The sequence below is a fragment of the Phocoena sinus genome, chromosome 19, assembly GCF_008692025.1.
Source record: "Phocoena sinus isolate mPhoSin1 chromosome 19, mPhoSin1.pri, whole genome shotgun sequence".
Lineage (NCBI taxonomy): Eukaryota > Metazoa > Chordata > Mammalia > Artiodactyla > Phocoenidae > Phocoena > Phocoena sinus.
Window position 1 is genome coordinate 11,751,154 of NC_045781.1, and position 24,354 is coordinate 11,775,507.

Here is a 24,354-nt window from a genome sequence, read left to right on the forward strand (position 1 = left end):
CCTACATCTCTCCTCACCAAAAGACCCCCCAATCCACAGCCACACATCCTGTTTCATTCTAATACCCTTATATCCAGATCTTTGAATGTTTCTTTCCCAAGACCCCAAAATCCACCACTTTGGGATCTCTTCTCACTCTGAGATCCCAAATCCAAAGCTCAGGGGCTCCCCCAAGCAAATATTCCAAAATCTTCAACTCTGGAACTTATCAACTGCCCTCCACAGCCTAGGGTAGTCCCTCCCGAGGGAACCACAAATTCCATATCGGGGCCCACTCTCTGTTAATCTGATCTGAGGTCCCCCTCCTCCTTCCTTGCTGGCTCTGTCCCAAGCTAGGTGGGGAGCATAGTGGGGGGTATAGTTGGGAGGTGAAATGAGACAATTATGTAATCAGGACCAAAGTCGGCCCTTCTCTCCCAGGTAGTGTAAAAGCAAACCATCCCAGACATCACCAACTGACTGTCACCCCCAGTGCCACCATGCTGGCCTCAGGGCTGCTTCCTGCGGCTTTGCTGGCCTGTCTGACTATACTGGTCTTGATGTCTGTCTGGCGGTAGAGGAAGCTCGAGGGGACGCTGCCTCCTGGACCCACCCCTTTGCCCTTCGTCGGGAACCACCTGCAGCCGAACACCAAACAGATGTACAACTCCTTCATGAAGGTGTCCCAAGGCAGAGGGATGCGTGGGATGGGACAGGGGTGGTGGCCTGCCCAGTTTGGTTGGGGCTTTGTGGCTGGGAATTGACAATGTTGGACCAGAGTCACAGGAAAGGAAAGGGGAGCTTTAAAGATTCAGTGTCAGGGTCCTGGCCAGGAAAGACCACATCTTGGGATGTCCAGCTCCTTGACCATCAGAACCTGTAGGGAAATGCATCTCGGGATGTGAGAACTGGGTGCAGGGCCAGTTCAGAGTAGAGGCTGCTCTAACCACTCGCACTCACCTCCATCAGGTCAGCGAGCGCTATGGCCCTGTGTCCACAGTCCACCTGGGGCCCTGGCGGGTCGTGGTGCTGTGTGGATATGACACTGTGACAGAGGCTCTGGTGGACCAGGCTGAGGCATTCAGTGGATGAGGCAAGCAGGCTAACTTCAACTGGCTCTTCAAAGGCTATGGGGAGGGGGACCTCAGAGCAGGGGTGGGGCAGGGGGGTGTGGTCAGGCAGACTTGATGGCTTCAGTGTCCCCAGCCTTCTCGATCTGACTTCCTCTGGCATTCTCTGTCCCCATTCCTATTCATGGTTGCCGCCCCCTCTGTCTCTCATTTGTCTTAGCATTTCTGCATCTCCGTTTCTCCCTGCCTCTCTCTCCCCTATCTCCCTGTTCTCTTTCACTAGATGTCTCTTCTTTCTCTGTATCTCTTAGGAGCTCTTGGAACTTCTGCTTTGGAACCCTGGTCCTCTATCTCCTTATGCCTTTTTGTCTTTTTCTCCTTTTCAACTTCTGTGCTTCCCCAGGCTTCTCTCTCCTTCCCTCTCTCTCTTCTTTCTTAGTCTTAGAATCTCACATTATTTCTGTTTCAAAATCCCCATGCCTCCATCTCCTGGTAACAGTCTCTCCTCCTCCCAGACCCTCTCTGTTTCTCTCTCCTTATTTTTCTCTCTTCTCCAGTTCAGTTTTAGAATCCTTCACAATTGTTATATCCACCTCCCAGATCTCCAAGTATCTCACTTCCCCTCCTTCCCTCCTCTGTCTCTTTCTCTTCCTGTGTCTCTGTATCTCTCTTCTCAGTGTATCTTTCCTGCCTCTCACCTTCTGATTCTGTTCTTGCAACTTGGTCTCTACCTCTTTCTGCATTTCTCTGAGTTGTATGTCTCTCTCTGTCTCTGTCTCTCTCTTTCTCCCCCGCCCACCCCCCTCCCTCCCTCCCTTGCTTCCTCCCACCCTCTTTCCCTCCCTCCCCACCCCTCCCCTCCCCGCTCAATCTCCCACTTGCTCTCTCTCTGCCCACCTTTCTCTCGCTCTCCGGGCCAGGCGGCTGGTCTGGGCCTGCCCCGCCCCGACTCCTACGCCCCCTCTGCAAGCTTGGCGTTCGGCAGCTGGGAGCGCGCCCAGCACCTCCGGCGCTTCTCCATCACCGCACTGCGGGACTTGGGCGTGGGCAAGCGCGGCATCGAGGAGCGCATCCAGGGGGAGGTGGACTTCCTCATCGAGGCCTGCCGCGGCACGCACGGTGAGTGGGGGGACCCCGGAGAGTGCGAGGGGGAGGAGGAGGAAGACAGCCCGCACCGACACACGCATCCTGGCCCCGGAAGGGGTCCAGGTTGGGCGAAGGCGTCCGGCCTCCCAGCTCTGGGGTCTGAGGCTGGAAGTCTGGCTCAGCACTTGCGTGCCCTCCTCAAATTCGCAGACTGGCATCAGACCGCCAAGCTGACTCTCCCCCAAATCCCTGTCTCTCCCTAACCCCACCCCATCCCCCAGGCGCCTTCCTCGATCCCACCTTCTTCCTGAGCCGAACCGTCTCCAGTGTCATCAGCTCCATCGTCTTCCGGGGCCGCTTTGACTGTGAGAACAAAGAGTTCCTATCACTGCTGTGTATGATGCTGGGAAGCTTCCAGTTCACAGCTACGTCTACCGGCCAGGTAACCTGTCCCAGCCTGGCTCTACCATGCCTCTACCTCAACCTGCCAACTGCCCCTCCACACCAAGACAGGTGCCCCAAACTCCCATCCTCCAACAGACAGGATCCCCTCAAAACCAGCCCCCCACTCTCAGACAACTGAACTGTTGCACCAGAACCCGGGACAGGTGGCCAATACTCAGTCTCCAAGCACACCTGGATATCTCAAAAGATGCTCCCCCCACCAAAAAAAAAAAAGAATGAAAACAAATAGACACTGCAGGCAAGATACATGTGCTCAACCCAGCTTTCTCTTCTCACCAGTGCAGGTGTCCTCACCCCAACTTACCTTAATATCTAACAGATACTCCCTTTTAAGATATTCTATCTTTCCATCTGAATTTCTTAACACCTGGACAAGAGATCACCTCAGCCCACTTCCTGACTACCTGAACACGTGGTGCCGGAAAATTCAGCCCACCAAAATCATTTGTTACCTACACAGGTGTCCCAAACCAGCCCACTAGAATATCTAGACAGTGCCCCCTACCCAGCTCGCTTAAATATCTCAACATTTAGACAGGTACCCCAAACCAAGACCCCTAAACATGTAAACACCTGGACAGATTGTTCCCCAAACACCCAAATAAGTGTCTTCCAGCCCAGCTCACTCAAATACCTACAGAAGTGCCCCCTATTGGCCCATTTGAATATATGAACACCTGAACAGGTATCTCCCCGCTTTAACACCTGCACAGCAGCCCCACTTTAATACCTTAACACCTGTACAGAAGCCCCCAATCCAGATTCCCTAAGTATCCACACAGTTGTTTCCAACTGAGACCACCTGAATGCCTAAACACTTAGGTGACCCCCCCTTCCAAGTCCCACCTAAATAGCTAAGCACCTGGACAGGTGTCTCCCAACCCAACCTCACCTGAATATATGAACACCAGATGTATGCTCCAATCCAGCATCACCTGAACGTCTGAAACCTGGATATGTGTCCCAGTCCATCTCACTTTAATTGCTGGACAGGGTCCCTCACACTTAACTCATGTGAAAACTTAGATATCTATTCCCATCCAGCCCCATCGAAATACCTAAACATCTGTGTAGGTGCCTTTAACCCAGTGCCTTCCTTGCCCTGCGACAGGTCGGACTCCCATTGGGTCCTGAGCACTGACAGCTGTCCTTCCCTTCCCTTCCTCTCTCCCCACCCTCAGCTCTGTGAGATGTTCTACTCAGTGACGAAATACCTGCCAGGGCCCACACTGAACCAACCAAGTGCCCACTGCCTGCTCCTCCAGACCATCCCCCAAGACTCTCCCCTTGCACCTCCCAGGTGACTTTGGCAGGACCAGGTGAGCAAGACCCTGCACCAACAGCGCCTACGGCCTGAATGTTTTATGTCCATGCCACACGTGGATGTCATGCATGTTGTACCTACTTGGACGGTCATCCCTGCCCTGAGTCCTCACAATAGCTAAACACGTTCCCCCTCCTCCCCAAGCCAAAACCCATGAGGAGATTGGCCACGTGATTGGCAAGAACCATCAGCCCAAGTTCAAGGATGGAGCCAAGATGCCCTACACAGAGGCGGTGATCCACGGGATCCAGAGATTCTGAGACATGATCCCCATGGGCCCGGCCCGCAGAATCACCAAGGATACCGAGTTTCGAGACTTCCTCCTCTCCAAGGTGCTGCCCCACCCAGCCTAAAGGGATCTTCAACCCACTCCCTGTGACCCCGCACTCCGTTCCCCCTAGAAGCTTCCCAGCCCCTGATCCACTCCCTCAAAGACTGTCCCAACTACCATGTCCCTTCCACCTTCCCACTCAGAGACTCCTGAATCCCATATCTCCCCAGACCTCTTGCCTCAGGGAATATGAACCCTATGTCCCCCCCAAAATTCTTGTCTCAAGAGACATAACCTCCTTGTTCCCCCAACCTCCTGCCTTGGGAGACATGAACTGCATGTCTGTGAAAACTTCTGCCCCAGGAGACACAGAGCCCATGTTCCTCAAACTTCCCTTCTCAGGGGACGGGAACCCCATGGCTGCCAAACTTCCTGTCTCGGGACGATGAATCTCATGTCCCCCAAAGCTCCTCCCTCAGAGGACCCCAACTCCCATGCCTCCCACTTCCCTTCACCAAGGTCACACAAATTCCCCCTCCACCCCCAGGTGCTTTCAGCACACCCATCCCCCACTCCACCTTATAAAAGTCCCCTCCCTCCTCCCAGCCAGGGCACCGAAGTCTTCCCTATGCTGGGCTGCAGGCTGAGAGACCCCAAGTTCTTCTCCAACCCGCGAAATTTCAATCCCCAGCACTTCCTGGATGAGAAGGGGCAGTTTAATGCTTTTGTGCCCTTCTCCATCGGTAAGACACACTGCCAAGCCAACACCAACAGGGGCCTCCTTCATCTCTAAGGTGTAACCTAGTATCTTTCTCCAACTTGGAAGTCCCTCTTACCATATACCTTGGAGCCAACCAGCTGCAACCCCCATAACTCCCAAGAACCTGGGCCCAGGCAAAAGAAAAGGGATGATCGTACCCATTTCAGAGATAGGGGATATCATGGCCCAGAGTGAGTCAGAGATTTGTCCAAGGTCACTTAAATTCTTCAGATTCCTAGAAGGGCGATGGCACAGCAGCCATATTTGAGTGTGTATTTGAGGAGAAGGGGCACCTAAAGTTCCCATTGCTACAGCCTGTTTTGCTTCACCACACCCCATGTTCTAGGGAAACAGGCTCAGAGAGGAGTAGCAACTTCTCTGAAAGTCTCTCAGGCCTCGAGATTCCAGCCCATCCTCCCTGGGAGAATACAGCCGGGGGTTGGTCGGTAGTGGGGTCAAGGTAGCAATGAAAACAAGCCTCACCTCCATGCCTCCCCCCACTCCTTCAGGAAAGCGGTACTGTTTTGGAGAAGGCCTGGCTAGAATGGAGCTCTTTCTCTTCCTCACCACCATCATGCAGAACTTCCGCTTCAAGTCCCCACAGTCGCCCCAGGACATCGACGTGTCCCCCGAACACGTGGGCTTTGTCACCATCCCACAAAACTACACCATGAGCTTCCTGCCCCGGTGAGCCAGGGCTGTGCCAGGGTGGGGCTGGTGGGAGGAGCAAATGGGGGAGGGAGGGGCGGGGCTAAGGATGGGGGGATGATGATGGGGGTCAGGGGAAGGAAGGGGCAAGGTGGATAGGAGAGGAAGAAACAAACGGACTCTGTTCACCTTGCTAGAGGCGGGTTGAGAGGAAAAGAAACCTTATACTATACTTTGAATAGTAACAATAACAGATATTATTTATGGAGCAAGTACACTGTGTCAGCTCTATGCTAAAAGCGTCATATACTCACCTCACTTAACGCTCACAAACCTATGTCACGGGGAACAGTATTCATGCCCATCTTACAGGTAACAAAGATGAGGTCCAGAGAGTTTAAGTCTCTATCTGAGGTCCCACAGAACACAAGTAAGTACTCAGCAAGTACATGAACACAGATCTGTATAGGGATGGCCATACTTAGCCCACAGTCATTTAGGGAGATTCTTAAAAAGCACCCCTTCCTCAAGTGAAAAAGCAACAACTTATCATACTATTACACAACCTGAGCAGCTCTGTCCAGGAGACTTTTTCCAGAGCCCTGACAGGCAGCTGACCTGGCTTCACTACACACTTGCCCACACCCTTGCACACTCATGCACACTTTGGATGCCAGAGCATATTTCGTGCCCACCACCAGATAAGGCTACTGTATCCGATCAGAGTCAGGCCTAGGGACAGGAGTCAGACTTCTTAATGAAATGGGTGGGAGAGAGAAACACTTTCAGAAAATGCCAGGAGAAGTTTGGTAGCAGCACAGCCATGTCTGTGTGTGCGCGTGTGTGCGTACAGGCGTTCGAGTATATGATTGCCTGTTCTCCTGAGTGTATACAGGAAGTCACAGTTCCTATGAGTTTCTGAAGGTGGGGCTCTCTCTGATGGATCTGGGATCTGTGAGGGTCTGAATCACCTGCTTACTCTCAGATAAGTTAGCGCATGTTCCCTTAGAGGTGGCATCCTTCAGCGTTGCGCGATCTGAACATTCATACACATCAGCTGTAGATCTTTGTGTTAGATCTAGAGTTAGATCTCACCTTAGATCTAAATGCTACGCAGAGCCCTGCATCCACAAAACCTGCCACACTTGAAGGACCAGTGATTGGGGTCAAGTGAGAGGAAATCTGGTCCTTTGAGCCCTGCAAGTTTCGTAATAGGCTATGATTCTCAAGTTTCTCAGTTCCCATGATCTGTGTTTGGCAACTCGGTTTCCACAAATTAGCTGCTTCCTACTCATTGGAGGGAAATAAGGATCCACAGGGTCACACTCTTTATTATGACAAACACACTATTCAACAATTCAGAGTCAGAATCAAACTTTATCCATTCCTGTGCATGTCACTTTAAGAGGTTTCTAGAAAGCTCACCTGGGGGAATCTTAGAATTGTGGCATAACTCAACGGTCGAATCTTGGAACTGCAGAGTCCACAATTCATAATCTTGGAATCTCGGATTCCCAGAACCTTAGACTCCGAACATTTGAATTACTGATGCTTGGAACTCTTGATGCTTAGAATTTTAACATCAGAGTTTCCTTTAGCCATATCCTTGGGAACTGCGTTCCCAGCCCCTCTGGTGGCAAACGTCAGATCTCCAAGCTGAAAGTTCCTTCTGAGAAAGAGTCAAGAGAGGAAAGGAGGGGCTGGAACTAGCTGGGTTCTGCCAATGAGGCATACCTCCAGGGGAAGATAGAGTGGCTAGTAAGTCTTTGCCCAGCAAGAAGGGAGACGAGAGGGAAGAGAGAACAAGTATTAATCTCCAGAGTCCTCAAACTTACACCCGAAAAGGGAAAAGCAGGAGTCCATCAAGGCATTACCAAAGGTGCCAAGAGAAGTCACCTTCTAGCCACCAATGCCTCGATCTCACCTGTCCAGGTAGGGCAGTCTCAGCTCTGTTGCTCTGGAAGAACCAGTGACCCAGCCCAGCAAAGAGACAGTGCTGGGGCGGAGATGTTAACAGGAGCCCTGGATTCTGGTCCAGGCTTTGCTGCTAACTCTTTGGGCCTTCCTGAGTCTCTCATCTGTCTCCTTCCTCACAGGAATTATTTGAAGATTGAAACATAGCCTGGTGTTGAGCTTTAAAACTCAGTGGCTGCAGGAATGGGAGGGTGACAGTGGTGATGTTTCTGGGTAGCTTGTTTTTCACTACTCTCTTCTACCAAAACAAGAGTCCTGCTCTTGCCATAATGACAGGCACAAGTAGCATGTGTGGAGTGCCTGCTATGTGCCAGACACTGTGCTGGGCCCCTTGTGTGAGTTTCCTAGAACTGCCAGACCAAAGTACCACGAGCTGGGTGGCTTACACCAACAGAAATGTATTGTCTCAGAGTTCTGCAAGCTAGATCCAACATCAAGGTGTCAGCGGGGCCATGCTCCCTCCAAAAGCTGTAGGGGAATCCTTCCTTGCCTCTTCTTAGCTTCTGGTGGTTTGCAGCTCTTGGTCTTTGGAGTTACTTGGCTTGCAGCTGTGTCATTCCAAACTCTGTCTTTGTCATCACATGGTGTCGTCCCTGTGTTTGTCTCTCTTCACATGGCCATCTTTTTTTTTTTAATTTTATGGGAGTATAGTTGATTTACAATGTTGTGTTAGTTTCAGGTGTAGAAAAAAGTGGATCAGTTATGCATATACATATATCCACTCTTTTTTAGATTCTTTCCCCATATAGGTCAATACAGAGTATTGAGTAGAGTTCCCTGCGCTATACAGTAGGTTCTTACTAGTTATCTATTTTACATATAGTAGTGTGTATATGTCAATCCCAATCTCCCAATTTATCCCTCTCCCCTTTTCCCCCTGGTAACCATAAGTTTCTTTTCCACATCTGTGACTCTATTTCTGTTTTGTAAATAAGTTCATTTGTACCATGTTTTTTAGATTCCACATATAAGCGATATCATACGGTATTTGTCTTTCTCTGTCTGACTTACTTCACTTAGTATGATCATCTCTAGGTCCATCCATGTTGCTGCAAATGACATTATTTTGTTCTTTTTTACTGGCCATCTTTTTGTAAGCATACCAGTCATACTCCAAGATGACTTCATCTTAACTAATTATATCTTCAGTGATTCTTTTTCCAAATAAGATCACATTCTGAGGTACTGGGAGTTCCGACTTTAGAGTACCTTCTTGACAGTTCAATCCATAACACCACTTATGCATGCACTCGTTCAACCAAATAAAGTGTCTGCGAGGTGAGTCTATGATGATCCTTGTTACAAATGAGCACACGGACTCAGAGGAAGGTTAAAGAATCTGCCTAGGCCTTCCCTGGTGGCGCAGTGGTTAAGAATCCTCCTGCCAATGCAGGGGACACGGGTTCGAGCCCTGGTCCGGGAAGATCCCACATGCCGCGGAGCAACTAAGCCCGTGTGCCACAACTACTGAGCCTGTGCTCTAGATCCTGTGCTCCGCAACAAGAGAAGCCACTGCAACGAGAAGCCCGCGCACACCAACGAAGAGTAGCCCCCGCTCGCCTCAGCTAGAGAAAGCCCATGCGCAGCAACAAAGACCCAACACAGCCAAAACTAAAATAAATAAATTTATTTTTTTAAAAAAAGAAGAAGACATTCTTGTCTACAAAAAAAAAGAAAAAAAGAATCTGCTCAAAGTAACACCATTAGGACATGACAAAGGCAGATTTGGATGAAAGAGTTGGATTCCAGTGTGCCTCTCTTGAGGTTCCAGAGATGATTCAGATGGAGCCCCTGCCCCCAGAGGAACTCTGGAGGAAGGGGGTGATTCTCAGAAGAAATATTTCGGAGAAAGGAGGTAGAAGGATGGGAATTTAGATGTCACATCACCCCTGACTCAAGTTCAGGTTGTTCCACATGTGGCTGCTCCCAGGACGCATGCAAACCTGTACGCACACGTGCACACGGATATCTGTATAGCTGGAGCAGCGCTTTTTTACTCATGAGAGGCACTCTGATAGAGAGAGTCTTCTCTTCTCTTTTGTTTTATTATTTTTTAAATGCTTGTTGCAGCCCTTCAAGCTGCTCATGAATCATTAATGGGTTATGACCTGCAGTTTGAAGAACAAAAGCTTAAAGGAGAAATTCCAAACTCCCTGGGCTAGTCTCCAAGACCCTTTCTAGCCTCTCCCAATCTCGTTTCTCATCACATGTCACTAAACAGATCCTATTCCCCAAGCTCACCAAACTTCTATTACTGTGCATGGATTATTTATGTCTCCAGGCATTTGCACTGACTGTTCCCTCTGCCTAGAATTCTTTTTCTGCCCTTTCCGCTGAAGTGAAAGACTGTTGCTGTGGTAATATTCACAGAATAACAAGCAAACAGGAAGGAAAGAACCCCTTGTTCCTCTACCAAGATTCCATTCTCCCCCTAATGGTCCAGCAGGATCCAGCAGGAAATGGAGAAAAAATGGTTCACAGGGTTCCCAAAAAGTTACCACAAAACAAAGTATTAAAATGTGCCTTTTACGTTAAAAGTGATTTTATTTTTTTTAGTTCTCATTACAAGAAAAAAATTCTACGTATATGACAGATGTTAACTAGACTTACTGTGGTGATCATTTCACAAAATATACAAATCATTATGTTGTACACCTGAATCTAATATAATGTATGTCAATTATACCTCAGTTTTTAAAAATTTTTTTCCCATTTGCTATTGAAAAGATCAGTTCCAGTTATATGGAAAATCCATTTATTTGTAATACCTACATTCTCTGAAAATGCCAGGAGGGCAAAAAAAAAAAAAAAAAAAAAAAAAACATGAGGCTTTGGGACTTCCCTCGTGGTCCAGTGGTTAAGAATCTGCCTTCCAATGCAGGGCACGCATGTTCGATCCCTGGTCGGGGAACTAAGATCCCACATACGGAGGGGCAGCTAAGCCGGCGCATCCCAACTACTGAGCCCGTGCACTCTGGAGCCCGCACGCTGCAACGAAAGATCCCGAGTGCCGCAACTAAGACCCAACACAGCCAAATAAATAAATTAAAAACGAGGCTTTGACGTGTAATATCCAACACAGTGTATATTAGCTACATAGCATCCTTCTCCACAATCTGTTCCAGAAAACAGAAAATAAGGAAACACTTCTCGACTTATTCTATGAAGCCAGTATTTCCCCGATGCCAAAACAAGACAATGATAGTACAGAAAAGAAAGTTACAGACCAACATCCCTCATGAATATAGATACAAAAATTCTCAACAAAATATTAGCAAATTAAATCCATCAATATATAAAAAGAGTAATACACCAACTTATCATACTATTACACAACCTGAAGAACCTATGGGCAGGACAGGAATAAAGACGCAGACCTACTAGAGAATGGACTTGAGGACACGGGGAGGGGGAAGGGTAAGCTGGGACAAAGTGAGAGAGTGGCATGGACATATATACACTACCAAATGTAAAATAGATAGCTAGTGGGAAGCAGCCACATAGCACAGGGAGATCAGCTCGGTGCTTTGTGACCACCTAGAGGGGTGGGATAGGGAGGGTGGGAGGGAGGGAAACACAAGAGGGAGGAGATATGGGGATATATGTATATGTATAGCTGATTTACTTTGTTATACAGCAGAAACTAACACACCATTGTAAAGCAATTATACTCCAATAAAGATGTTTAAAAAAAAAAAAGAATGGGGCTTCCCTGGTGGCACAGTGGTTGAGAGTCCGCCTGCCGATGCAGGGGACACGGGTTCGTGTTCCGGTCCGGGAAGATGCCGCGGAGCGGCTGGGCCCGTGAGCCATGGCCGCTGAGCCTGCGCTTCCGGAGCCTGTGCTCCGCAACGGGAGAGGCCACAACAGTGAGAGGCCCGCGTACCGCAAAAAGGAAAGTAAGAAAAAGAAAAAAAAAAAGAATGTATATATATGTATAACGGAATCACTTTGCTGTACAGCAGAAATTAACACAACATCGTAAATCAACTACACTTCAATATGTTTGTTTGTTTGGCCTTGCGAAGCAGCATGCAGGATCTTAGTTACTCCAACCAGGAATCGAACCCGTGCCCCCTGCAGTGGAAGCACGGAGTCTTAACCATTGGACCTCTAGGGAAGTCCCTATGCTTCAATTTTAAAAATTAAATCTAAAAAATAATAATAAGTAAAAACAGACCATACTCAGCAATTAGTAACCCCCCCCCCATGACCCACACTCATAGATTGAATAAAAAATAAATCACACAAGACACAGTAAGGATGAAGATAAATAAATAGGAGAGGGTATACTAGCCTAATGTCTCCTGAAAAAAAGACAGTGTGGCTTATACATACTTAAATGAAACAAGATTGACGCTATGGCAAAAAGAAATTATTAGGAATTACAGGAATATTGTGAAAAAAGGACCTATGCACCTGGAAAATATAAAAATCCTGACACATAACAATATAGCCCTAAATTACAAGACTTTAACTTATCCCCATGAGTAACTGATAAATCAAACAGATTTTTTAAAATAGTAAAAGTATAGAATATTTGAAAAAGATGCTTAATTAGGTAGACCCATTTAACAGCTAGAGGACCCTAAACTCTTAGAGAACCCTCACTATTTTCAAACACACATGGAAATTTTACAAATACTAGCCACATACCAGGCCAGGATACAAACCTTAATAAATGTTAATGGAATAATAGTATAGACAATACAATCTGTCCACAATGTAAAAAAAAAATAGAAATCAATAACAAAAAGAGAAAAACAAACACCAAAATTCTCAGAAATTTTAAAGCATACTTCTATACAATGAATGAACCAAGTAGAAATCATATTGGATATTGAAAACGTTTAGAGCTGAATGATGAAATCATTACGTCTCAATACTTAAAGGATACAGACTTCAGAAAGAAGTGCTTATATGAAAATAAGAAAACTGAAAATTAATGAAGTCAGCACCCAATACAGGAAATTTTTTAAAAATAATTACAGAGCAAGACTTTTTAAAAGGTCAAAGAAAGAAACCCGTGAGGGTCTCTGCCTCTGCTCTCAGCCAGGAGATTGCTAAGCTCACCTTTACTAGTCAACAAAGAATTAAACATTGTGTACAGTGTGACCACTCAGCATCCTTGTTTGGGGACCTAGGAAACAAAGTCTGGGCTCCTCAGCCTGGCATTCAAATAGCAGAAATGAGTGAAGCACAAAACAACAACAACAAACACACACACACACACAAACAAAACAGTAGAGAGCGTCTAAGTTAGGGAACCAGAACGCTTCCACGTGCCAGGTCCCAAACCCCACGAAGACAGGGGCTCCTTTGTTCAGGACCTCCCTCTGTGTATCCCTTCATCTGCCTGTTGATTTGTATCCTTTAATATTCTTTATAATAAACCAATAACTGGTAATCTAGTGAGAGAAAAAAAAAAGTAGAATCTCTGAGACCAAAAACTCCTTTAAGAAGAAAAAAAAATTGTTTAACTTCTTACAACATTTGTGACAAGCAGAATTCTGAAAATGATTCCACATGACCCATACCTCCAGATAATCCCCTTCCCTTAAGTGTGGGCGGGATGTATGAATAGGATGGCATTATCACTCCCCTGACTGTTACATTCCATGACAAAGGGGATTTTGCAGATGTAATTAGAGTCCCAAATCTCTTGATTTTTGAGTTAATCATAAATGAGATTATCCTGGGAGGACCTGACCCAGTCAGACGAGCTTTTAAAAAGGGACTGGCCCGGGGCTTCCCTGGTGGCGCGGTGGTTGAGAGTCCGCCTGCCGATGCAGGAGACACGGGTTCGTGCCCCGGTCCGGGAAGATCCCACATGCTGTGGAGCGGCTGGGCCCGTGAGCCATGGCCGCTGAGCCTGCGCGTCCGGAGCCTGTGCTCTGCAACGGGAGAGGCCACAACGGTGAGAGGCCCGCGTACCGCAAAAAAAAAAAAAAAAAAAAAAAAGGGACTGGCCCTTCCAACAAAGGATTAGTGATCAGACTAAACTCCTATAAACCAACAAGAAAAAAACCAAAAGGTATTAAAAGGCAGTTCACAGAGGAGGAAAGGGAGTGGCCGATACACACATGAAATGCCCAACCCGGTAATCATCTGGAGAAAGGTAAATTAAAACGAGATATTTCACACTCATCAGATTAGCAAAAGTTTACAATTGATAGGAACAAATATTGAAGGGCAACACCGGAATCTTTATATACTGTGGGTGGGAGTATAAATTAGTTAAGCTAACTTTGCAGAGCAATTTGGCAATGCCTAGCCTAGTTCAAGTTGCACATATACTGCAACCCAGCAATTCCACTTCCGGCGATCGACCCTAGAAAAATTCTCACAGCTGTACACAGGAGACAGCCCAACTAGAGTGTCAACTCCGTGAGAACAGGGCTTTCTTTTTTTTTTTTTTTTCTGTTTTCTTTGCTGTATTCCCAGTAACTACGGTTGACCCTTGAACAATGCAGCGTTTGGAGGAGCTGCCTCCTGGCAATGGAAAATCCGCCTGTAACTTTACAGCCGGCCCTCCGAATCCTCAGTTCCACATCTGCAGATTCAACTAACCCTGATCATGTACATATAGTACATATTTCCTGGAAAAAAAATCCAAGTCAAGTGGACCTGTGACACAATTCAAACCCGTGTCGTTCAAGGGTCAACTGTAGTTAGTTGGTCCTCGATTAATACTTGTTGACTTGATTAATGAGTGACATGGTCGTATTGAGGAAGATTCTTCTGGTTCCACCTAGGAGCTGGGGACTAGAGGCAGAAGAGGAGGTAAGTTGTGATTTGGGTAGAAATTGACAGGGTCCGTGATGGTGGAGACCGGGTCACAGAGAGAAGTCATCCCTCCCCTGTTGCACCACTCCCTAATTCCCCAGTAAACTCATCTCCTTCATCCTCTGAGTATGGACATCGTGAGGGTCCCCTCTGCCTCCGCTCTCAGCCAGGAGATTCCTAGGCTTGTCTCGACTAGTCAACCAAGAGTTAGACATTGTGTACAGTGAGACGCCTCAGCATCCTTGTTTAGGGACCTAGGAAACAAATTCTGGGCTCCTCAGCCCAGCATTCAAAGCCCTTGAATACCCAAATCCTTCTCCCTACATTTATTTTATTTTTAAATTAATTTTTATTGGCGTATAGTTGCTTTACAATGTTGTGTTCGTTTCTACTGTACTGCAAAGTGAATCAACTATACATATACATACATTCCCTCTTTTTTGGATTTCCTTCCCATTTAGATCACCACAGAGCACTGAGTTGAGTTCCCTGTGCTCTACAGAAGGTTCTCATCAGTTATCTATTCTATACATACTATCAATAGTGTATATATGTCAATCCCAATCTCTCAATTCATCCCACCCCCCCCCTTTCCCCCTTGGTATCCATACGTTTGTTCTCTACATCTGTGTCTCTATCTCTGCTCTGCAAATAATACTATCTATACCAGTTTTCTAGATTCCACACAATATGCGCTAACATACGGTATTTTTTCTCTGTCTGACTTAACGTCACGCTGTATGACAGTCTCTAGGTCCATTCCCCCCTACATTTAAATCCCCCCAGGGACCCGAGAGACGACCAGCAAGTGATCTGGGCTGCTTCATCAGGCCCCCTTCTCCATCTGTCTTTCACTCTCACCTCTAGGGTCTTCCACCTCCCGGAGTGTGCCTTTGACTGTCAGCTTGTGTGATAACTCCCTTCCTGTGTTTTTCTGATTTGTGCCCCTTCCCCCCCCTTCTTCCCCCTTCTTTGAAGCTCCTGCACGTGTAGCCTTTCCTCGCAGTCCTTCAGTAATATTCACCTGTCGTCTGTTCTGCTGAGCTGGAACATCTGTGGCTGTTTGATTTCTTCCAAGTGTGCACTCCTCTCGATTTCTCCTTTGCGTATTCCAGTCACCATGGCTCTACGTAGTGGAACCGCTTGATGGGTAGTTCTCACCCGCACTGATGTGCTCCCAGAAGGAGGGGGGAGTTCCTCTCCGTCTGCCCCACCCAAATCCCCCGTTCCTTAAGTCCGTCTTCACTTCATCAGCTCCCCTATCTCTGCTTTCAACTCCAGGCCAACTCTCCAAGTCTATGACTGAAAAAGGAAGCCACACGCCCACTGCCCTTGACCCTTTGCATGCCAAAGGGAGGCTGAAGGAACAATGAGGGGGAGTGTCTCTGAGTCCCCAGGGTTGTAATGGGGGGATGTGAGTGTTCTCTTCAGGGAGCTCCCTGTGCCCAGGAGCAGAGGGGAAAGAGATAGTGCCACCTTGCATTCCCACAGGCAGATGTAGGGAAGGACGTAGGCTCAGGAAAGGATTTGGTGGACATGGGGGCAATTTATTCTCGCTCCCTTCTGTAAGAATCCAGGTATTAATGTCAGTGGGGTGGGTCTGGGATTCTCAGGTTCTAGAATGCAATGATTCAAACCCCTTCTAAAGCTTTCCTGGGGTGGCAAGGGGGTCTCAGAGCTGGGCTGTGCTTGGTGGGACTGGAACTGTCATTTCTCTCCACCCCTTCTCTCACCCTCACCTGCCGCTGACATAGAGGAAAGGTTCAGGACTGGGGCACAACTCAGTCTCAGGGCTGTAAACTGACACTGAACAAAGCACCTCAGCCTCTTCTTTGGAATTCTCCCTCCCTTTTCATCCGTGCCTCACCCAGGGAGAGAATATCAGGGTACCTTTACCTGGGCTTTGGGAGGCCCAGGAAAGATTAAGAACAGTTCTCAGGTACCAGCTGTTCACACTGTCAGGTGCTTTGCTAAGCTTGTGACATGCTTGGGTTCACTGAGTTCCCTCAACAACCCTTTGGTGCAGAGACCAACATCCCCATTTGTCAGACAAGGTCACTGAGGGTCAGAAAGGAGTGGTCCCTTATCTAGGACACCCAGAAAGGGTGAGGCAGAGCTGGGATTCATGCCCAGGTCTGCCTCACTCCAGAGTCCACACCTCCATAACATCTACCGATTCACTAAACATTCCTCAAGCACTTATGTGTCAAGCAACGTGGACATAGTAGCAAACAGACATAAGTCCCGCTCTCTCGGGGTTTACTTTCTAGGAGGACAGAGAGGCTGTAGCTAGATAAACACGTGTCTATTCTAATGTCAGGGAGTAGTGAGTGCCTCAGGGAATACAGCAGGTAACAGCTGCAGAGGAATGGAGGTGGCTCTTTCTGATAGAATGGTCAGAGCAGGCTTCTGTGAGGAGACTTTGAGCAAACACCTTAATGAAGTGAGGGAATGACCCAAACAGGTGAGCCGGGAGAACAGAGAATACAGTCTGTGGAGCTAAACCCAGCTTGCAGATTTTTAAAAATGTGTTTCACATGGTATTAGAAGAGTACTTTGAGTCAACCAAGTTCTGGTTCCATCACCAAATCCTCCCAATTTCTTCATTTACAATGTTGTGTTAGTTTCAGGCGTACAGCAAAGTGATTCAGCTATACATATTATACATATATTTATACGTAAGGTATATATACTTTTTCAGATTCTTTTCCATTATAGGTTATTACAAAATATTGAATATAGTTCCTTGTTGTTTATCTATTTTATATATAGTTTGTGTGAATATGTTAATCCCAAACTCCTAATTTATCCCCCCGCCACTTTCCCCTTTGGTAACCGTAAGTTTGTTTCCTATGTCTGTGAGTCTATTTCCGGTTTGTAAATAAGTTCATTTGTATCATTTTTTTAGATTCCACATATAAATGATATCATATGGTATTTGTCTTTCTCTGTCTGACTTACTTCACTTAATATGATAATCTTTAAGTCCACCCATGTTGCTGCAAATGGCATTATTTCAATCTTTTTTATGGCTGAGTAATCGTCCACTGTATATATATGTATACCACAATTTCTTTATCCATTCATCTCTCGATGGACATTTAGGTTGCTTCCATGTCTGGGCTATTGTCAATAGTGCTGCTATGAACATTGGGGTACACGTATCTGTTCGAATTAGAGTTTTCTCCGTATATATCCCCAGGAGTGGGATTGCTGGATCATATGGTAACTCTACTTTTAGTTTTTTGTTTTTTGGGGGGTTTTTTGCATTACGCGAGCCTCTTGTGGCCTCTCCCGCTGCGGAGCACAGGCTCCGGACGCGCAGGCTCAGTGGCCATGGCTCACGGGCCTAGCCGCTCCGCAGCATGTGGGATCCTCCCGGACCGGGACACGAACCCGTGTCCCCTGCATTGGCAGGCAGACTCTCAACCACTGCGCCACCAGGGAAGCCCTCTACTTTTAGTTTTTTAAGGAACCCCCATACTGTTTTTCAAAGTGGCTGCACCAGTTTACATTCCCACCAACAGTGTAGGAGGGTTCCTTTCTCCCCCCACCCATACCAGTACTTGTTATTTGTAGACTTTTTGACAGTGGCCATTCTGACTGGTGTGTTAACTACTCCCAATTTCTGATTCCTTTGAAAACCCGGAGCTGTGTCCTTTGGGGCTACTCCATCCTCCCTCCCCAGGCATAGCATCTAGTATGGCCCCTGTGCACAGCCCACCTACCCAGGTGCAGAGTGGTGCTGTCCAGGTACCAGGTTCTGAAGAAACGTTCTCACGGAAAAAAACATTCTCATGGACAGTGCAGAGGAGCTTGGAGCCTTCAAAGAGTTCCCTTCCACTGTGGGATGGTGAAGCCAGCCCTGGGACGTCTATCCCCAAACTCCCCCTATTCCTTGATACCCAACCTAGAGGAGCACTTGGGTGCTTAGAGAGCATGTAACCAAAACAAACAAATTAAAAACACAGTTCATTCATTTATTCAATATGCAGCTCATTTATTCAACAAGCAGCTCTAGTGCTAGGAATCACCCAGTAGACTCTGGCAGTCATACTCTTGTCAAAGGCTGGCAACCATTCTGACTGGTCGGTGCCCATGCCAAACACTTGCAAAAACTTTTCCCACTGAAACTATTATTCAGGCCCATCCTTTACCCCTCAGCTTCTCCCTCACTCTGCCCTTCAGTCTCCCTTCCCTGCAGCTCATGACACTGTAGACTTGAGGCTCCTCAACAATTCTCCGAACTCTTCCTGCAACCTCTCCAGTGCCTCTTCTGCAGCAGGAGATCTTGCAGTCAGAACACAGAAAGATAAAAACTGCTAAAAACTCTATTCTTTCATGGGATCCAGGATTTGGGCTAACATCTGATCACAGTTCTGGGGTCAGCAAAATTATTATATATTATAGAATTAGAAGGGGATAATGGGACTCAGGGTCCCTCAAACGCCTCCTTCACTGTGAGTATGTAGGATTACGACTCTATGCATTTGTCGAAACCCATAGAACTGTACAGCACAAAGAGTGAATTTTATCATATGTAAATTTAAAAAATCCACCAGGATGTAGGGGAACTCAAAATGGAATACAAACTGTAACAACTGAACCTAACTGTATTACCAATTATATACTGTATTTACCTAACTGTTTTACTTAAAAAGGGTGGGGATGAAAAGAACTAACTGAAGTAACTTTGGGAAAAAGAAACTTGACTGTATATTGTATGTCTAAAGACAAAAATAACTGTACACAAATACTACACTCTAGTTAGTAAATTTATTTCTTACTGGGTATGGGTTAGCAATTGTGAGACTATTTTATGTACATATGAAAGTTGAACAGATAAGTAAATATATTGTAAAAAAAAAAATGAGAGTCAAATTCTTGCTAGAAAGGAAAGAATTTTCATGGGACTTCCCTGGTGGTGCAGTGGTTAAGGATCTGCCTGCCAATGCAGGGGACATGGGTTCGAGGCCTGGTCTGGGAAGATTCCACATGCTGTGGAGCAACTAAGCCCATGCACCACAACTACTGAGCCTGCGTGCCACAACTACTGAAGCCTGCATGCCTAGAGCCCGTGCTCTGCAACAAGAGAAGCCACCACTATGAGAAGCCTGTACGCTGCTACAAAGAGTAGCCCCAGCTCGCCTCAACTAGAGAAATCCCTCGCACAGCAATGAAGACCCAACACAGCCAAAAAATAATTAATTAATTTTTTTAAAAAAAGAATTTTCAAATAGGGAAAGCTAGAATGGACCCTGTGTGTTAGATCGAAATCAGAGATATCAATATGAATTGTTTTTGAGAGAGAAAGAGAGAGAACTCTCCAAGTTTTGTCCACTGAGAGGGCCAATAAGCAAGGATATCCCACTAGCAATAAGCCCAGCTAATACCCAGATCTTGGTTTCTAAATACCATCTTCCAATACAAGGAATCAGGACTTTTTCGAGACGTGGTTGATTCCAGGGCTGGGACAGGGAAAATATAAAAACATTTATGGAAATTCCCTGGCGGTCCAGTGGTTAGGACTCTGTGCTTCCATTGCAGGGGCCATGGGTTTGATCCTTGGTCGGGGAACTAAGATCCTGCAAGCCGGAAGGCGCATATGTGGCTCAGATTCTGGTAGGTGAGTGAGCGCAGTGGTGGAGACAGTGGCTAATTCTCTTCCGATTGCTATTTTCTCTATGGGATAAGGAATGGGACCACCAGCAGAGTGATGTGGAAGGAAAGGGTCATGGAGGTTTGAGGGAACAGGAAAAAGTGTAACAGTTGGGGCTCAAGGAGAGGCTAATTAGAGATGAGGAAGGTTCAGCTGCCCTTGGTGTGTTTCAGTTTCTCCACCAGCGTTGCTCAACTGGGTTGGACTTTGCCCCCAAGTGGACATTAGATAATGACTGGAGTCATTTTTGATTTTTTTTACAGCTGGGCGGAGGTCTGCTACTGACATCTAGTGGGTAGAGACCAGAGCTACTGCTGAACACCCTACCACTCATAGGACAGTCCCCCCACCCAAAAAGAATGATTTAGCCCAAATGTCAATAGTGCCAAGGTTAAGGAAACTCACAATACATCCCTCCCTACCCCATGTTCCCTCTGTAGCAGGAGAACAAGTCACACCACCAGAAGAACTCAAAGCCCCTTAAAACTCCCCTTCTCGTGAATCCCAAGTTCCCCAGTAAGGCAGTCCCATCAGGCCCCTCTCAACCCAGTTCTAGGGTCAGGGAAATGTCACTTATGGGGTTCAGGCAGATCCAGTACTGCTCCTTTCCCCCAGAAGTAGGGGTAGATGCCAGGGGAAACTAGAAATACATAATCCCGTAATCAAGCCTTCACCCCTCTTCACCCCAACCTGCCTTTCCGGGACTTAAATAATAGCATGGGCCCCACCTCCATCCCAACCTATGCCTGGGACTGGGGTGTCAAATCCCCCAGAACCTCCAAGCACTTCCTCCCCCTCCCCCATGGGAAAACTACCATCGTGTCCACCAATGGACCTGGGGGGTCACCAACACCTCCACCTGGCCTCCCAGACCCTTGACCTCTGGGGCTGTCTCCCCAACCCTAACCTCCAGGAACTGGAGTCCTAGCCCAACTCCAGGTTTTTGCAATCTGCCCTCCTGACCTAGCAAGGAGTTGAGTAACTGTGGCCAGTTTCTGGGGTGGAAGCCAAGAGCAGACAGAGCTGGTGGGGAGCTTAAGACAGCCTCGGAGGTGGAGGTGAGGCAGGAGGTAAATGCCCCCCCCACCCCAGGGTAAATCAATTGGAGATTTGTTCCCTGTGGACCAATACTCCAAGACAAGCATAGCAGGACAATCGAGGGAGGAGGCTGGGCCCTACCCAGATAGAAGATAAGAGACCACTTATTTCTCATTCTCTAAGTCAGGAGACCTCCCCGACTACACATGCACAGAAAAGCTCCTTCGAGGTCAAAATGGGAGGGGGCGCCACCCCACAGTAAGTGATGCTAACTACCCACAGACCTCTTCGGTAGAATCCAGCTTGGCTAAGAGATGCGCATACACACATGGCAAGGTCCTGAGATAAACTGAATATGGACTCTGAGCCAGGCAAATCAAAATGATTGGCCAGAGGAAACCTGGAAGAAATAAGTGATTTAAACTGCCACAAGGGCATGACTCTCTGAGTCTGCCCGTGTGTCTATCCACACGTACTGTACTTTTTTCTCCTAATAACAACTTTACTTGTTTCACTACTTTCCATCTTTGTGGGAATTCTTTTCTGCAAAGCTGAAGGGCCAGGGGCCTTGTCACTGACCACTGACCAGTGGTCTATGGCTAGGATTCGGTGCTCTCACCACCGCGAACTGACCACAATCACTGGCTGGGAACTGAAACCCTGCTTCAAGCTGCTGCAAGGCCAAGGCCACCAGAGATCAGAGGTGTACGTGGGCAGTAGCGGGGGTACCATTCACGTCTGAGGTCCTTTCTCCTGAGGCTTCTGCCTGCCCCGCCCTTCTCCCAAATCCTCCTTCAACCTTAGCCTGGCTTCAGTCCTGTCCACTGCAGTCCAGCTCTTGGAGGTGTGAGAGACAGAAAGAAAAAGAGACAGGGAGACACCCAGACAGTCAGGAGAAGATGGTGACTGAGAAAGATTACAGGGAGAAAGAAGCAGAAAGAGAAAGGGCACAAAGAGAATTAGAGATGGAATAGAGGGTGAAAGATAGAGACCCAGAGACACAAAGGGAGAGAGAATGAGAGAGACAGAGACATAAAAAGAGACAAAAAGTTTCAGAAGCAGAAGCAAAGAGAGACGCATACAGAATTTAAGAGACAAACGGCAAGAGACAGAAAAGGGTGAGAAGAGTTGTGAAAATGGGCCCCCAGAGAATGAGAAAACTTCTGCCCAGGACAGAGATCCTGACCCCATCCTTGCCCCTTCATTTTGCCAGAGCTCTGTAACCCCAAACCAGACCCAGAATCAGATCCAGGGTCCCCAGTGGCAAAAAAATGGAGAAGACCTCACCCCAATCCAGGGCAAATGGACACCACTGGCCACAGTGAGAAGAGCTGAGGTGAGCCTATAGGAGGGGGAGGTGGGGTTCCCAAGGAACCCACTCAGGGCATCACTGCAGCTGGCTGTGAGCCCCGGACCCATGCAAATAATGCAGGAAGATGGGAGGGATTAAAAGTCACTGGGAGAACTAGGAAAAAGGGGGGCAAGGTGGTGTGGACAGAGATGATTTAAGAGCAGCCCCTCTACCCCCAGACACATTCAGAGCTCCTGAGCACACATCTGGAGCAGCCACTGCCAGTCGGACCAGACCCTCCAGAACACACCCATTTTACAGATCAGAAAACTGAGGCTCAGAGAAGGGAAGTCGGTTCACCTAGGTCATGCCTAGACTAAGAGTCCAAGCCAAGATCCAAACTATGTCTATTTAACTCCAGGTTCAGTTTGCTGGGCCGTGCTATCATGTAATGGCTAATGCAGGGATGTGTTGGTTTCATGTTGCTTTCCGTGATCCGTTGGGTCGTCAGATCATTGGGTGTTAGGTTGTGCTGCTGTGTGTCATTGCCAAGTGAGGTTGTAGTATTGCCAGACACTGTGTGTATTATTGTCAGACACTGTGTGTAGTATTGCCAGACACTGTGTGTAATATTGCCAGACACTGTGTGTAGTATTGCCAGACACTGCGTGTAATATTGTCAGACACTGTGTGTATTATTGTCAGACACTGTGTGTATTATTGTCAGACACTGTGTGTAGTATTGCCAGACACTGCGTGTAATATTGCCAGACACTGTGTGTAATATTGCCAGACACTGCGTGTAATACTGCCAGACACTGTGTGCAGTATTGCCAGACACTGCGTGTAATATTGCCAGACACTGCGTGTAGTATTGCCAGACACTGCGTGTAATATTGCCAGACACTGCGTGTAGTATTGCCAGACACTGTGTGTAATATTGCCAGACACTGCGTGTAATATTGCCAGACACTGTGTGTAATATTGCCAGACACTGTGTGTAATATTGTCAGACACTGCGTGTAATACTGCCAGACACTGTGTGCAGTATTGCCAGACACTGCGTGTAATATTGCCAGACACTGTGTGTAATATTGTCAGACACTGCGTGTAATACTGCCAGACACTGTGTGCAGTATTGCCAGACACTGCGTGTAATATTGCCAGACACTGCGTGTAGTATTGCCAGACACTGTGTGTAATATTGCCAGACACTGCGTGTAATATTGCCAGACACTGTGTGTAATATTGCCAGACACTGTGTGTAATATTGTCAGACACTGCGTGTAATATTGTCAGACACTGCGTGTAATATTGCCAGACACTGCGTGTAGTATTGCCAGACACTGTGTGTAATATTGCCAGACACTGCGTGTAATATTGCCAGACACTGTGTGTAATATTGCCAGACACTGTGTGTAATATTGTCAGACACTGTGTGTAATATTGCCAGACACTGTGTGTAATATTGTGTCGTGTGCTGTGTTGCCAGATACTTTTGGGGTGTTGTTATGCTGCATGTTAGGTGGCCAGGAGCCTGTGTTCTGTGCTGCTAGTGGTGTTACCGCCTGGGGTCTGGTGTGTTGCACACTGCGTCTCCCCGACCCGTTAGCCGCTCACCCTCAGGCGAGCCCTTCGACCCCAAGTTTGTGCTGAGCCCCTCGGTGTCCAACATTATCTGCTCCGTGATCTTCGGCACCCGTTTCGACTACGACGATAAGCGTCTGCTCACCCTTATCCACCCCATCAATGACAAGTTCCAAATCATGAGCAGCCCCTGGGGAGAGGTCAGGAGGCCTAGTTCCACGGGCGAGAGGGTTGGGGGTCCAGCCCTTCCAGGGATATAGGGGAAGCAGTGGGCAGGGAAGGAATTGCGATTGGCCCTGCAAGGCCCCGCCCCTTTCTGTCTGACCCCGCCCCCGAGGTATGCGGCCCTGCCCACTCCACAGGGGCTCCACCTACACATAGCCCCCGCCCCACGCTACACACACACACACACACAC

The 24,354-nt window shown here is 47.5% G+C and overlaps 1 long non-coding RNA gene and 1 pseudogene across 2 annotated transcripts in view; one reads left to right on the top strand and one right to left on the bottom strand.

The window, feature by feature from the left end:
• Positions 1 to 15,598, bottom strand: part of LOC116743609 — a 36,527-nt gene extending 20,929 nt beyond the window's left edge. Inside the window, exons 1-2 of the long non-coding RNA XR_004346822.1 lie at positions 15,388 to 15,598; positions 2,436 to 2,498 (exon numbers count right to left, since the gene is read on the bottom strand). This is a non-coding gene — a long non-coding RNA (uncharacterized LOC116743609). The remainder of the gene's footprint in view (positions 1 to 2,435; positions 2,499 to 15,387) is intronic.
• Positions 480 to 5,691, top strand: LOC116743604 (annotated as a pseudogene). Its single transcript, XR_004346820.1, has 7 exons — positions 480 to 659; positions 949 to 1,114; positions 2,022 to 2,168; positions 2,417 to 2,577; positions 3,782 to 4,256; positions 4,806 to 4,938; positions 5,465 to 5,691. The product of XR_004346820.1 is annotated as a cytochrome P450 2A13-like (transcript).
• Positions 15,599 to 24,354: the final 8,756 nt, after the last annotated feature.